We start from the raw sequence: 13,498 nt of genomic DNA, 5'->3' as shown, positions 1-13,498 counted from the left end.
GTTTCTGAGGGGTGCCGCTGCCAGGCTTCGGCACCCCTGCGTCCCGCTCAGTCTGCACCTCGACCTACCTCTCACTTCAGGGGGAGATGGCTGGGCCTACTGGTGCTCGTATGACCGCACCTTCAGCAAGCCCTCCCCTAGCAGGCTCCTGACATGGAGGGGTGTGCGAAGGTTGCCAGTCGGGGACACGGGCATGTGGCTCCCGAACCCGTCCCATCAGCAGGTGCGGCTACCTGGTTGATTCTGCCAGCAGCAGTTGCTGCAGATAAAAAGCTTGTAGTTGGATCTTGGGATCAAGTTGGCGGTCCGCTGTGAGTCGAGCTACCACCTGTCCCAGCCCCTGTCACTCGGCGCTCCCTTGATGCTCTTGACTTATTGCCCTGGGGGTCCGAAGCATTTACTTTGAAAGAATTAGAGTGTTCAAAGTAGTTTGGTCGCCTGAATACTTCAGCTAGGAATAATGGACTAGGACTCCGGTTCTATTTTGTTGGTTTTTGGAACTGGGGCCATGATTAGGAGGGAAGGCCGGGGGCATTCGTATTGTGCTGCAAGAGGTGAAATACTTGGACCGGTGCAAGACGAACCAAAGCAAAAGCATTTGCCAAGAATGTTTTCCTTAATCAAGAACGAAAGTCAGAGGTTCGAAGATGATCAGATACTGTCGTAGTTCTGACCATAAACGATGCCGACTAGCAATTCAGAGGTGCTATTCCCATGACCCGCCGAGCAGCTTCCCGGAAACCAAAGTCTTTGGGTTCCGGGGGGGGAGTATGGTTGCAGAGCTGAAACTTAAAAGAATTGACGGAAGGGCACCACCAGGAGTGAAGCCTGCAGCTTAATTTGACTCAACATGGGAAACCTCACCCGGATACGGAAAGAATTGACAGATTGATAGTTTCATCTCGATTCTGTGGGTGATGGTGCATGGCCGTTCTTAGTTGGTGGAGCGATTTGTCTGGTTAAATGACAAACCAGACCCCTACGTGCTAACTAGTTACGTGACCCCCAGCAGTCGGAGTCCAATTTCTTAGAGGGACAAGTGGCGTTCAGCCACATGAGATTGAGCAATAACAGGTCTGTGATGCCCTTAGATGTCCGGGGCTGCATGCACACTACACTGAACGGATCAGCGTGTGTCTACCCTTTGATGACAGGTGCTGGTAACCTGCTGAACCCCGTTTGTAATAGGGATTGGAGATTGCAATCATTTCCCATGAACAAGGAATTCCCAGTAAGTGTGGGTCATAAGCTGGCATTGATTAAGTCCCTGCCCTTTGTACACACCGCCTTTCGCTACTACAGATTGGATGGTTTAGTGAGGTCCTCAGATCGTCCCCGTCGGGGTCGGGGTCGGCAACTTCCCTGCAGAAGCGCTGAGAAGACAATCAATTTTGACTAGAGGAAGTAAAAATCGTAACAAGGTTTCCGTAGCTGAACCTGCGGAAGGATCATTAACGGCAGAGTGGCCGAGCGACTGACGGTGCCATCCCTAAGCCCTCTTCTGCACAACTCATGTCTCCCAGCTGGCGGGGCGGTCCGTGGCTGCATGGGGTGCTTGGGTGAGGACCGGGCATTCGGTGGGCCTCTTCCACCTGGGAGGACCCGACCGATGCGTGAGGGACCGGGGACAGGGGTGGCCCCCGTCCCTCTCTGGGAGGGGCACAGCGGTAGATCCTCCCGAGACGGAACCCACGCTCACACGGCATGACCCCCGCGGTAGGGGAAAACCGAATGGCAGTGCCTCCCCGTGTTGGTACCACCCCCCCCTGAAAGGCCTTGCCACCCCAGGCCCCCCATGCCCGAGTCAGGACCTGACTGGGCTTTGGGTGACCGAGGAGCAGCCCTTCTCGTGCGGCAGATTGGCCTGGAAGAGAAGGAACCGAGGGCCTATGAGGGGACCCCAGCTCCTCTCGGTGGGAGGCATGTGGGAAGCTGCCTGGCTCTTCCCTTCCAACCCCTCTGACCCAGGCAAGGGTGGGGTGGGCCACCGGCACGACTCAGGGCAGTGACAGATGGCTGAGATATAGGTGGGGTGACCCTCCCTCGTTGCCAGGTACCCGGTTTGACCCGATCCCGTGCGACAGGGCTGAGGGGTTTGAAGACTCTGGTGGGGATAGGTAGCACTAGGGCTGCCTGCTCCCGTCACTCTGGGAGCCCCCCTCGCCCACAGGTGGATGGGGAGACTCCTAGGCCGAGTGCCTGGTAATGCTTTTTTCTCCCCATGGTGCAGTCTGACTCCCAGAGGGGAAGCCTTGAATGGGGCACTGGGCCATCTCTCCGTGTGGGCGGTGGATGGACGATGCCGCCTTCCTCCCTCCTCTCCTGTGCCTACAGGTGGCAAATGTTTTCAAAGTAGCGTGTGACTCTTGGCGGTGGATCATCTGGCTCGTGCATCGATGAAGAATGCAGCTAGCTGCGAGAATTAGTGTGAATTGCAGGACACATTGATCATCAACACTTCGAAAGCACCTTGAGACTCCGGGTTCCTTCTGGGACTACGCCTGTCTGAGGGTCGCTTGATCGTCAATCACCCTGGGGCTTCCCTGGGACGTGGCTTGGGCCATCGCAGGCCTTCATCCCCCCACACGGTCAGACCCCTCCAATTGTGCACGGCAGGGTCCCTCACCCAATCCTGTCACGGAGGTACACCGCAGGCAGGCCTAGCCTCTCCTCTGCCACGGAGGGGAAGGGGCTGGTGACCGGTCCGTCCCGGGCCCATCCCAGGGCACCTGGCTGCGTGCTGCACGTGGCTGTCTGTGGTGTCCCACCGGGTGCCCGAGTGCGCGTTCCTCAGGCGCCCACTTCAGTGGCTGGCTTCCCTGCTGATCTGGGGAAAAGAGGGCAGGCTGCTGGGACGCCGGCCCTCTTGTGAGGGCAGGTGTGGCTGGCGTCCGCCGGTTCCCCCAACGCTTTGGCATTTTCCGACTAGGACCTCAGATCAGACGTGGCGACCTGCTGATTTTAAGCATATTACTAAGCGGAGGAAAAGAAACTAACCAGGATTCCCCCAGTAACTGTGAGTGAAGAGGGAAGAGCCCAACACCAAATCCCCGCCTGGCGGTGGGTGCGGGCATTGAGGCGCACAGAAGACTGACTACCCGGCATCGCTCAGGGGGCCCAATTCCTTCTGAACGAGGCTCACCCCGTGGACGGTCTTAGGCCGGTAGTGGCCCCGGCGCACTGGGATCGGGTCTTCTCGGAGTTCGGTTACTTGGGAATGCAGCCCAAAGCGGGTGGTAAACTCCATCCCAGGCTAAATACGGGAGCAAGATCGATAGCCAACAAGTACCCTAAGGGAAAGTTGAAAAGAACTTTGAAGAGAGAGTTTTAGAGGGTGTGAAACTGTTGAGAGGTGGGGTCTGTGCAGTCCGTTTGGAGGATTCAACACAGCAGGAAGGTTGGTGGCCGGGGAGTTCCAGATACCCTCCGTGGGACCGGTTCCCGGGCCCTACCTGGCCCTCGCAGGGCTGATTTCCTACGCGGCGGTGCACTGCTACCGGCTCCAGGTCAGCTGTGAAGGCTTTGGAGTGGCAGGTGGCCCTCCGCTTCGGCGGTGGGTGTACAGCCCCCCTGGGAAGCAGCTTCGCTGTGTCCCCGGGGCTAAGGGAGATTCACCCGCCTCCACGCCCTCTCCGCGCACCCGCTCCCGGCCACCCCTCGGGGTGCACTGGGGCAGGGAATGGAGGGACGGGGCCCCATGCTCCTGGCGCGACTGTTGACTGGGACAGATTGTGCTCAGTGTACCCCAACCGCATCGTGCCGCTGGGCTTGGAAGGGGTCTGCAGCGATGTCGGTTACCCACCGACCCGTCATGAAAGACGGACCAAGGAGTCTAACACATGTGCAAATTGGAGGGCCGGGCGAAACCCTGTGGCGCAATGAAGGTGAAGGCCGGCACATGCCGACTGAGGTAGGATCCCACCACTCTTCCAGCACCACCTGCCCGTCTCGCCTGCTTCATCGGAGAAGTGGAGCATGAGCGTGCGTAATAGGACCCGAAAGATGGTGAGCTATGCCTGGCCAGATGAAACTCTGGTGGAGGTCCGTAGCGGTCCTGACGTGCAAATCAGTTGTCCAACCTGGGGATAGGGGTGAAAGACTAATCAAAATATCTAGTAGCTGGTTCCCTCTGAAGTTTTCCTCAGGATAGCTGGCATTTGGAGCCCCCAGTTTTATCTGGTAAAGCGGATGATTAGAGGTCTTGGGGCCGAAATTATCTCAACCTATTCTCAAACTTTAAATGGGTAAGAAGCCTGGCTCGCTGGCATGAAGCCGGGTATGGAATGCGAGTGCCTAGTGGGCCACTTTTGGTAAGCAGAAATGGCTCTGTGGGATAAAACAAGTGCCCGGTGCAGACACTCATCGGACCCTAGAAAAGGTATTGGTTGATATAGACAGCAGGACGGTGGCCATGGAAGTCGGAATCCGCTAAGGAGTGTGTAACAACTCACCTGCCGAATCAATTAGTCTGAAAATGGATGGCGCTGGAGCGTTGGGACCATACCTGGCCGTCGCCGGCACTGAGAGCCACGGGGGCAAAGCCACAATGATTAGGAGGGCCACTGCGGTGTGCACAGAAGCCTGGTGCGAGGGCCCGGGTGGACAGCCGCAGGAGCAGATCTTGGTGGTAATAGCAAATATTCAAACTAGAACTTTGAAGGCCGAAGTGGAGAAGAGTTCCATGTGAACACCAGTTGAACATGGGTCAGTAGGTCCTAAGAGATGGGCGAGCACCGTTAGGAAGGGGCAGGCAATGGCCTCCATTGCCCTCGGCCGATCCAAAGGGAGTCGGGTTTATATCCCCGAACCCAGAGTGTGCGGAGACGGGCGCCCTCGCGGCATCCAGTGCGGTTGTGCAAACGATCCCAGAGAAGCCGGCATGAGCCCCTGGGAGAGTTCTCTTTTCTTTGTGAAGGGCAGGGTGCCCCCTGGGTTTGCCCTGATATTGGGCCCCTAGCCTTGGAAAGCGTTGCGCTTCCAGCAGCGTCCGGTGAGCTCTCGCCGGTCCTTGAAAATCCGGGAGAGATGGTGGAAATCTCGTGCCAGGTCATACTCATTTCCTCAGCAGGTCTCCAAGGTGAACAGCCTCTGGCATGTTGGAACAATGTAGGTAAGGGAAGTCGGCAAGTCAGATCAGTAACTTTGGTATAAGGATTGGTTCTAAGGGCTGGTTTGTTGGGCTGGGGCGTGAAGCGGGGCTGCGTCCGTGCCACCGCAGGACGAGGCGCTGCCCTCCGGGGTGGCGGCGGCTTTGGACGCAAGCCAGGCCCTTCCTGTGGTGGCCTCGGCCGGTGCCCCCTCCCCGGGGCGCGGGCCAGCATTCTGCCTTGGCTGGCACCTAGCAGCTGACTTAGAACTGGTGCGGACCAGGGGAATCTGACTGTTTAACAAAAAAAAAGCATTGCAAAGGCCCGAGGCGGGTGTTAACGCGATGTGATTTCTGCCCAGTGCTCTGAATGTCAAAGTGAAGAAATTCAATGAAGCGCGAGTAAATACCGTAACTGCCTCTGTAGTGCTAGACTCTGCATAGAGAAGCATAGAGAGACAGGCCTAACAAGGTTCTATCATGACAGCAAGCCTGATAGTGAGAAATGATGAAGCAAACAAACCCAATTCCAGATGGGGTAGTTCCTGGTGAATAAAAACCCCGTTAAGATGGCGTAAGGAGGTGCTGTCTTTCCCAGAAATCATTAACCTCCTCACCGAATTTGACAAGCCAGCACCCGCTTCAAACAATGCAACTAGCAACAACGATTCAGATCTCGGCCTTAGTTCACCCTCCATAGCAGAAGAAGGCACAACAGTAGACCTCAGTAAATCCATCGAGTTTGTGGCCTCCTCAGCCAAGAATGACATTGGTACAACAAACTTTGAGAATCTTCCTGATGTGTACGAGGTCAGCAAAGATGTAATAACAAAGAAAAGTGACTACACAAAGAAAGTCACTTATTGGAAATACCCAAACGAAAAATATAAATGTGACTTGTGTGGAGACATTTTGGGAACTTTTGAAGAACTGAGAAAACATGTCTCCAATAAGCACAAAGGCTTCTATCTTAAAACGTACTGCTCAAAATGTGACAAAGAAGCCGAATACCACAATATTGCATGCCATTATGCCAAATTCCTGTGCAGCTTCTGTGGCATCAGATTTGGAACAAAAATTGGTGTTTGTCAACATGCTTGGCATGCGCATCCAAGAGCGCAAAATGAGGCTAGACTACCAGCTCTAGCAAGCAGCAAACCGTCAAAATTATGGTGACAGGAAGAAATACTGCTACTAGCAGAATTGGAAAAAGTATATGAAAATAAGAGGAATATTAATGCGCTAATGGTTCCACATTTTGACAAAAACAGAATTTTTTGGTTAGAAAAAAGAAGAGATAAAAGCAAACAATCCGCAAAAGATGTACTGCAAGCATCAAATGTTTCTGAAAATGACTCTTGCGATGAACCAGAGGTTAAAGTGGAAGTAACAACAGAAAAGCGCAGAGACTTTATCAATCCCAAATGTGCGCTAAAAATCAAGAACTTTGATGAGCTGGAAGATAGAATCACAGAAATCGAGAAGTACACCCAAAATGTAGAGCAACACGATGCTGCTATGGATCTGATGGATGAGGTAGTGACTTATATTGCAGAAAACACCACTGATATAAGTCCTACACCAGCAAGTGTACCAACAAATGAACCAGAAAGTGAACTCAATAATGAGCCTATGAACTCTGCTCAAGATGAACACCAGAATGCCTCAGTAGGGAACAAGATAACAAAGAAAGACAAGAAAAACGTCAGGCTTAATCGGACGCACAATAAAAATTATGCCAAAGCAAAAGGCCGCTATAAAGAATACCAGGCTCTGTTTAAAAAAGACAAAAAGAAAATTGCCAGTATTATCACTGATGGGGCAGAAGATGCCACTTGCCAAATCGGTGCTGATGAATTTTTTCAATTCTACAAAAACATAATTGAGAAAGAACACAAGAAAAATCCAGAATTCATGCAGATTGATCTGATACCAGAGGATTACGAAATTAGAAATTTATGTAAAGAAATAACACTGCTCAAAATAACTTATGCCTTTGAGAACTCCAATTTAAAGAAAGCAGTGGGGCCAGATAAGATTGGTCTGAATGACTTGTATAAAGTGCACAGCAGGCAACCAAGACTGCTGCCCAGAATTTTATAGTCTTGGTTGTTGATGAGAAGAGTACCAGAAATTATCAAAAAGAACCGATCAATTTTGATACCCAAGAATGTACCGATTAGTGAACTTAAAAGAATCAATAACTGGCGTCCAATTACCATCGATACTGCTTTCATGAAGTTATTTACAAAAATACTAACTAAAAGACTCTCATTTTTTGTTGAATTGAATACGAGACAAAATGGCTTCATGAAGGTGAGAAGTTGTCTCGAGAATCTGACTCTCGTGCAAAATATCATAAAAGGGGCACGAGAAAACAATCACTCACTAGCAGTAGTATTCATAGATATATCGAAAGCCTTCGACTCTGTGAGCCATGGTCACATTATACAGAGTCTCGCAAGGCAAAGAGTTCCATCATACATCAGAGACATAATAAAAGACTTGTACACTGACTCAACATCTTTCAAGGGAAAGAACAACTAAGCAACTCCTGAAATAACAATGAAATCTGGGGTTAAACAAGGTGACTCTATTTCCACACTACTATTTAACATTGCAATGGATCCTCTGATCTGTGATCTTCAGAAAAACTGCAAGGGCTTCACATTTGGATTGGATGGTCTTATTGAGCAAATCACCGCTCTTGCCTTTGCCGATGACATCACAGTACTCAGCAGTACTTGGGAAGGAATGAGTACAAATCTGAAAAACATTGAAAAGTTCAGTAAAACTACAGGATTAAAACTTAATGTGAAAAAGACACATGGATTATATATCAGTCACCATAACGATAAAATCCTGATTAACAACTGTAAACCATCGCAGTTTGAAAAAGAAAATATTGAAAACATTCATTCAGGAGAAAGTGAGCGACACCTCGGATTGAACTTTGATCCACACACTGGTCATACAAGCAACAACAAAATTAATGAGGTATTGTCAATTGGGCTCAAAAACTTGATAATCTACCACTTAAGCCCACGCAGAAAATAGAAATTTTGTGTCAGTACTTGGTACCTAAACTATCATTCAAATTGGAAATGACGGGAACAGAAGCAAAAACTTTTAATGTTCTGTATCAAAGAATAAAAAAGTATGTCAAACACTTTCTACACCTTCCAGCATACACATGCGATGGTCTCCTATATTCGAAAAGATCATTTGGGGGCCTCAGTATACCAAAACTATGTACACAATTTGGTCTCATTAAAGTCAATAGTTTATTGCATATCATGGCAGCTCCAGACCTGTACATAGCTCATTCATTCATGTATGCAGGAGAAGATGTGAATGAAAAAATTGATAACATCATCAAAACACACAAACTCAACATTTTAGACAGTAGGTTTCTGAGCTATGATTTGAATTTGTTAGCAACATATGATTGGAGAAAAGAAGAGTTTGAGAAATGGGCAAATATTCTTGTCCAAGGTGATGGTATAAAATACTTAGCAAGTAATCCAACCTCAAACTTCTGGATCAGCAAGCATAACAAAATAAAAGAAAACCAGTACATAGCTGCGCTGATGTTAAGAGCAAATGTTTTATATACTAGAGAAACCATCACTAGGGGAAGAAATCGTGCATTTACTACATGTAGGTATTGTAATGATGTTTGCGAAACAATTTCTCATATTTCTCATATTTCAGGCGCATGTCCTAAAACTAAGGACATTAGGATAAAAAGATATAACAAAATTGAGGAATTGCTCGTTGTTAGAGTAAAAAGGAGTGGTTGGGTGGCATATAGGGAACCTCATGTTAAGAATAATCAAGGAGAACTACAAAAACCAGATGTAGAGTTTACCAAAAATGGTACAGCTGTAGTGATTGAGGTTTCAATTTGTTATGAAAATTCTCAGAATTCCCTTGAATTAGCGTTTGAGAGTAAAGTGAAATACTATCAGGATATGTCACAACAAATCAAAGATCTCACAAAATGCAACACTGTAAAATGTCATGGCTTTATTGTTGGATGTCGTGGTATTTGGCCTCAATGTAATGATGTTGTTCTGGCTGATTTAGTTCTGCAAATGTCATTCCCATTCAAGAAAAATGTTTGCCTGACTACTTTAAAGGACACTGTATTCATGGACAATTGAGTAACAAGCTTATACTGAGATGTACCCTTTCTTGCAGCACACATGTCACCCTTATAAAGCCTAATTTTTTAACATATAGGTTTATAGTTGACACAAGATTTAGTATAGATGTGATTTTTATAGATGTGAATTTTTTTTAATGTGCTTTTTCTAGTTAGATGTGCAATTTGTAGATGTGTATTTTTTTTTATAAATGTGTGCTTATAACAATTTAGATATAGTTGTGTACATCATACTTATTGAAATGTCTTGAATGATGAATAGGTCTCAAATAATCGCATACACATAATTATCACACATTGATTATTGATGTCCTGCTAATCGTATTTTAATTTCTCAGGACTGTTCGTAGACAATTTTAAAATTGTTGGAATAATACTGCAGGGTGTACTATCTCTGGCCTATACGTGATCCCAGTTCCAGTGAGGACAGCGTTCAGTGTGGCTGTACTCATGAGCGAAAGAATGTTGTATTGTTGGAAGCAAAACCGAATTGACGCTGATGGGCAGCATAATAACCCAGAATGAGCCACCGCGAGGTGGTACAGATAGCCAAATGCCTTGTCATCTAATTAGTGATGCGAATGAATGGATGAACGAGATTCCTACTGTCCCCACCCACTATCTAGCGGAACCACGACCAAGGGAACGGGCTTGACAGAACCAGTAGGGAAATAAGTCCCAGTTGAACTTGACTCTAGTCTGGCACAGTGAAGAGACATGAGAGCTATAGGATAAGTGGGAGGCCCTCGGGCCACCGGTGAAATACCACTACCTTTATCATTTTTTCACTTACCCGGTGAGGCGGGGTGTCAAGCCCAGTGGGGCTCTTGCTTCTGGCTTCAAGCACCTGGCGCCCGCCGGGAGCAACCCCCTCTGGGGACAGTGGCAGATAGGGAGTTTGACTGGGGCGGTACACCTATCAAACGATAATGCAGGTGTCCTAAGGCGAGCTCAGGGAGGACAGAAATCTCCCGCGGAGCTGAAGGGCAAAAGCTTGGTTGATCTCGACTTTCAGTATGAATACAGACCATGAAAGCGGGGCCTCATGATCCTTCTGACTTTTTTGGTTTCAAGCAGGAGGTGTCAGAAAAGTTATCACAGGGATAACTGGCTTGTGGTGGGCAAACATTCACAGCGATGTCGCTTTTTGATACTTCGATGTCGGCTCTCCCTATCATTGTGAAGCAGAATTCCCCAAGCGTTGGATTGTTCACCCACAAATAGGGAATGTGAGCTGGGTTTAGACTGTCGTGAGTCAGGTTGGTTTTACCCTACTGATGATGTGTTGTAATTAGGGGTGGGCGGAATTTGCGAAAATGTCTTTTGCAAAATTCCACTAGACAGCAAAAAATCTCCGCACATACGCGGAATTTTGCGTGCTTGCAGAGATTTTTGGGGGCAGGGCTTCTTTGCGAGTTCATAGTGCTTTTCCTACACTACAGCTGCGTAAAGGGCCAGAAGAGTTGTCTCTCCTGTGACCATGCGTGTGTAACTTTGCCATCACGCCAAAGGGGTATAGGGTTCCTTGAGTGAGCTGTCCATCCTAGTGGGTAAGGGGCGGGAAGACGATGCACACTGCTAGTGTGTGGGGTGGGGCCAAAAAGGCGGGCTTCTATGCGAGTTTACATGCCTCTTGTGTTTATAAAAGGTCAGAGCAGCAGATGAGGAGAAATAAGCTCCTGGTCATAGGAACTGCACGGGGATTGCGCTTGTGAAAGTCAAGGATGCAAAGGCCTCCATCAAGCATCACAGCTAATTTTTGATGGTAGATATGGGGAGAAAGCACACCTGCCCAGCCTCAACAAAGCTCACGATTTTTTGGGGCTGATTAATGAGTTACTGAATTTGAGCTTCAACTCGGGCACCTGCTTTATTTATATCTGTAAGTGCTTCCTGTTGAGGTTTAATTTTTGTGACAGGAGCACTGTGCCAGAAAGATTCCTGCCCTGCATATTTATCCCAGAAAATGCCACCGTTTTGCAATACAATTCCGTTCCGCCGCGGATCGCGGACGTTTTGACATTTTCGCATTCCGCGCGGAACGCGAAAATGCAGAAATTTCGCAAGTTCTGACAGCGGAACGGTATTTGCCACCCAACCCTATTTGTAATAGTAATCCTACCCAGTACGAGAGGAACCGCAGGTTCAGACATTTGGTGTATGTGCTTGGCTGAGTGGCCAATGGGGCGAAGCTACCATCTGTGGGATTATGACTGACTGAACATCTCTAAGTCAGAATCCCCCCTAAACCGTAATGATACCTAAGTGCTGTAGAGCCTCAGTTGGCCTGGGATAGCCGACCTCTCTCGGGGGGCCAGCAGGTAGAGCCTCTTGCTTGGGGACCACAGCGCGGATGGAAGGGGGCCGCCACCATTGCCTTTAGTGCACCGCTTGTTCATGGGGCACCCCGTGTTAAATCATTTGTAGATGACCTGATTGTGGGTCTTTGTTTCGTAAGTAGCAGAACAGCTACCTCGCTGCAATCTACTGAAAGTCATCCTCTGAGCCAAGCTTTTGTCTTTTCGTGCATGGGCACCCACGGATGCCCTCCTCCACCACACCCAGGGGTGAGTCCCTCTCCCATCGGGATGGCAGGGAGGGACGAGGAAGGGCGAAGTGGGCTCCCGGGAGGCTGCCTCCAGCACATATACTCCGGCACGGCGCCTTCCTCTCCCATCCCTGCGCCACCAGGGTGCGGAGATGGGTGCCACCATCCCTTGTGGGTCAGCAGTGTGACCAGATGGCCTGGACCAGCTGCCCCCCTTCCCCCTGCTCCCAAACAAGCCACATAGGGAGGTGAGAGGCCCCGGGGAAGGAGCCTCCCGAGCAGCGGCTCAGAGCACCTGACCACCCTTGCTGTCATCGGACTGCAAGGGTGACTGGGTCTGGCTGTCACAGGCCATCTGGGTGCTGGGTTCTCCCGGGCCATCTGGTCGCCTGGCTGCGCGACCAGATGGCCCTGCCGGTCGGGTGACCAGATGGCCCAGCGGGCTGGGTGACCAGATGGCTGGCCTATCGGCCGGCCGGGATAGTTCCAACTTTAGTCCTTCCCCAAGGTTCTGTAAGCCCCCACTATGTGGGGGCTTAATAGTCAAGGAAAATAGGCCCCCGGGTAGGCCGGCGGGGAGAGGACAGGGCCTGGGCTTAACCCTCCTTGGTTCCAGCCGAGGGTCCGGGCGCTGGGGACTGTGGTCCACCGGGGCCTAGGAGGCTCTCCCCGGCCTGGTAAGGGTTTGGAAGCTGGGACTGGGCACGGGGCTTGAGCTCTGTCTGGCGGGCGCTGGGGTGCGAGAGCCCCCCCATCCTGCAAGCCTGCAGAGAGTACAGGCACTGGGGACGGGGGTCCTCCAGGGCCCGGGGTGGCTCTCCCAGGACTGGCTAGGGTTCGGAAGTTGGGACTGGGCCTGGGCCTGGGGCTTGAGCTCCATCTGGAGGGCCCGGGGTGCAGGAGTCCCCCGTCCTGCATGCCAGCCGAGGTTCCGGGCGCTGGGGACAGGGGTCCACTGTGGCCCGGGTAGGCTCTCCGCAGTATGGCTAGGGTTTGGAAGTTGGGACAGGTCCCGGGGCTTGAGTTCTGTCTGGTGGGCCCTGGGGTGCGAGAGACCCCTATCCTGCAAGCCTGCAGAGAGTATGGGCGCTGGGGATGGGGGTCCAACGGGGCCCAGGTAGGCTCTCCCCAGCCTGGCCAGGGTTCAAAAACTGAGGCTTGGTCTAGGCCCGGGGCTTGAGCTCTGTCCGGGAGCCCCCCTGGGTGTGGGAGCCCCCTAACCTTCAAGCCAGCAGAGGGTCTGGGCACTGGGGATGGGGACCACTGGGGCCCGGGGAGGTATCCCCAGCCTGGCTAGGGTTTGGAACCTGGGGCTGGGACTGGGCCGGGGGCTTGGGCTCCGTCTGGTGGGTAAAATAGTACTTCTGCCTGTACGCAGAATAAGTCTCCCCTGGCATACACAGAGTAATTGACAGTGAACATCTTGGCATGTCACCATTTTCAAAGCTTAATGCTCTCTACTGCTCTAATGTGGCTTTTTGGAAGCAAAGTTATTTGGACCCCCCTCCAGAATTATTTGGAATTATCATTTGTTGTTGTCATCAGCAGCCTGTGGTGTTAACACTGTGAGGGACAATAGGTCCAGAAGTGGTGTCATGAAGGGGTAGGTGTCAAAGTCTTCTAATGAAAGGAACAAGGTGGAGTCCAGACCTTGGGACATATTGAGAAAAGAAGTAGCAGCGACTAGCACAGCTCA

The 13,498-nt window shown here is 50.5% G+C and overlaps 1 non-coding gene and 2 pseudogenes across 1 annotated transcript; all 3 read left to right on the top strand.

Moving 5' to 3' along the window:
- The first annotated feature begins 230 nt into the window (after positions 1–230).
- On the top strand, positions 231–1,454 carry LOC144786412 (18S ribosomal RNA; annotated as a pseudogene).
- A 907-nt stretch (positions 1,455–2,361) lies between these two features.
- LOC144786289 (5.8S ribosomal RNA) lies at positions 2,362–2,515 on the top strand. The gene has a single exon (XR_013602113.1). It is a non-coding gene; the product is annotated as a 5.8S ribosomal RNA (ribosomal RNA).
- Positions 2,516–2,928: 413 nt separating this feature from the next.
- On the top strand, positions 2,929–11,772 carry LOC144786460 (28S ribosomal RNA; annotated as a pseudogene).
- The last annotated feature ends 1,726 nt before the right edge of the window (positions 11,773–13,498 follow it).

This window comes from Lissotriton helveticus, chromosome 10 (genome assembly GCF_964261635.1).
Source record: "Lissotriton helveticus chromosome 10, aLisHel1.1, whole genome shotgun sequence".
Classification (NCBI taxonomy): domain Eukaryota; kingdom Metazoa; phylum Chordata; class Amphibia; order Caudata; family Salamandridae; genus Lissotriton; species Lissotriton helveticus.
The sequence above is the reverse complement of the archived record's forward strand: the minus strand, read 5'-3'. Positions and strand labels throughout refer to the sequence as shown.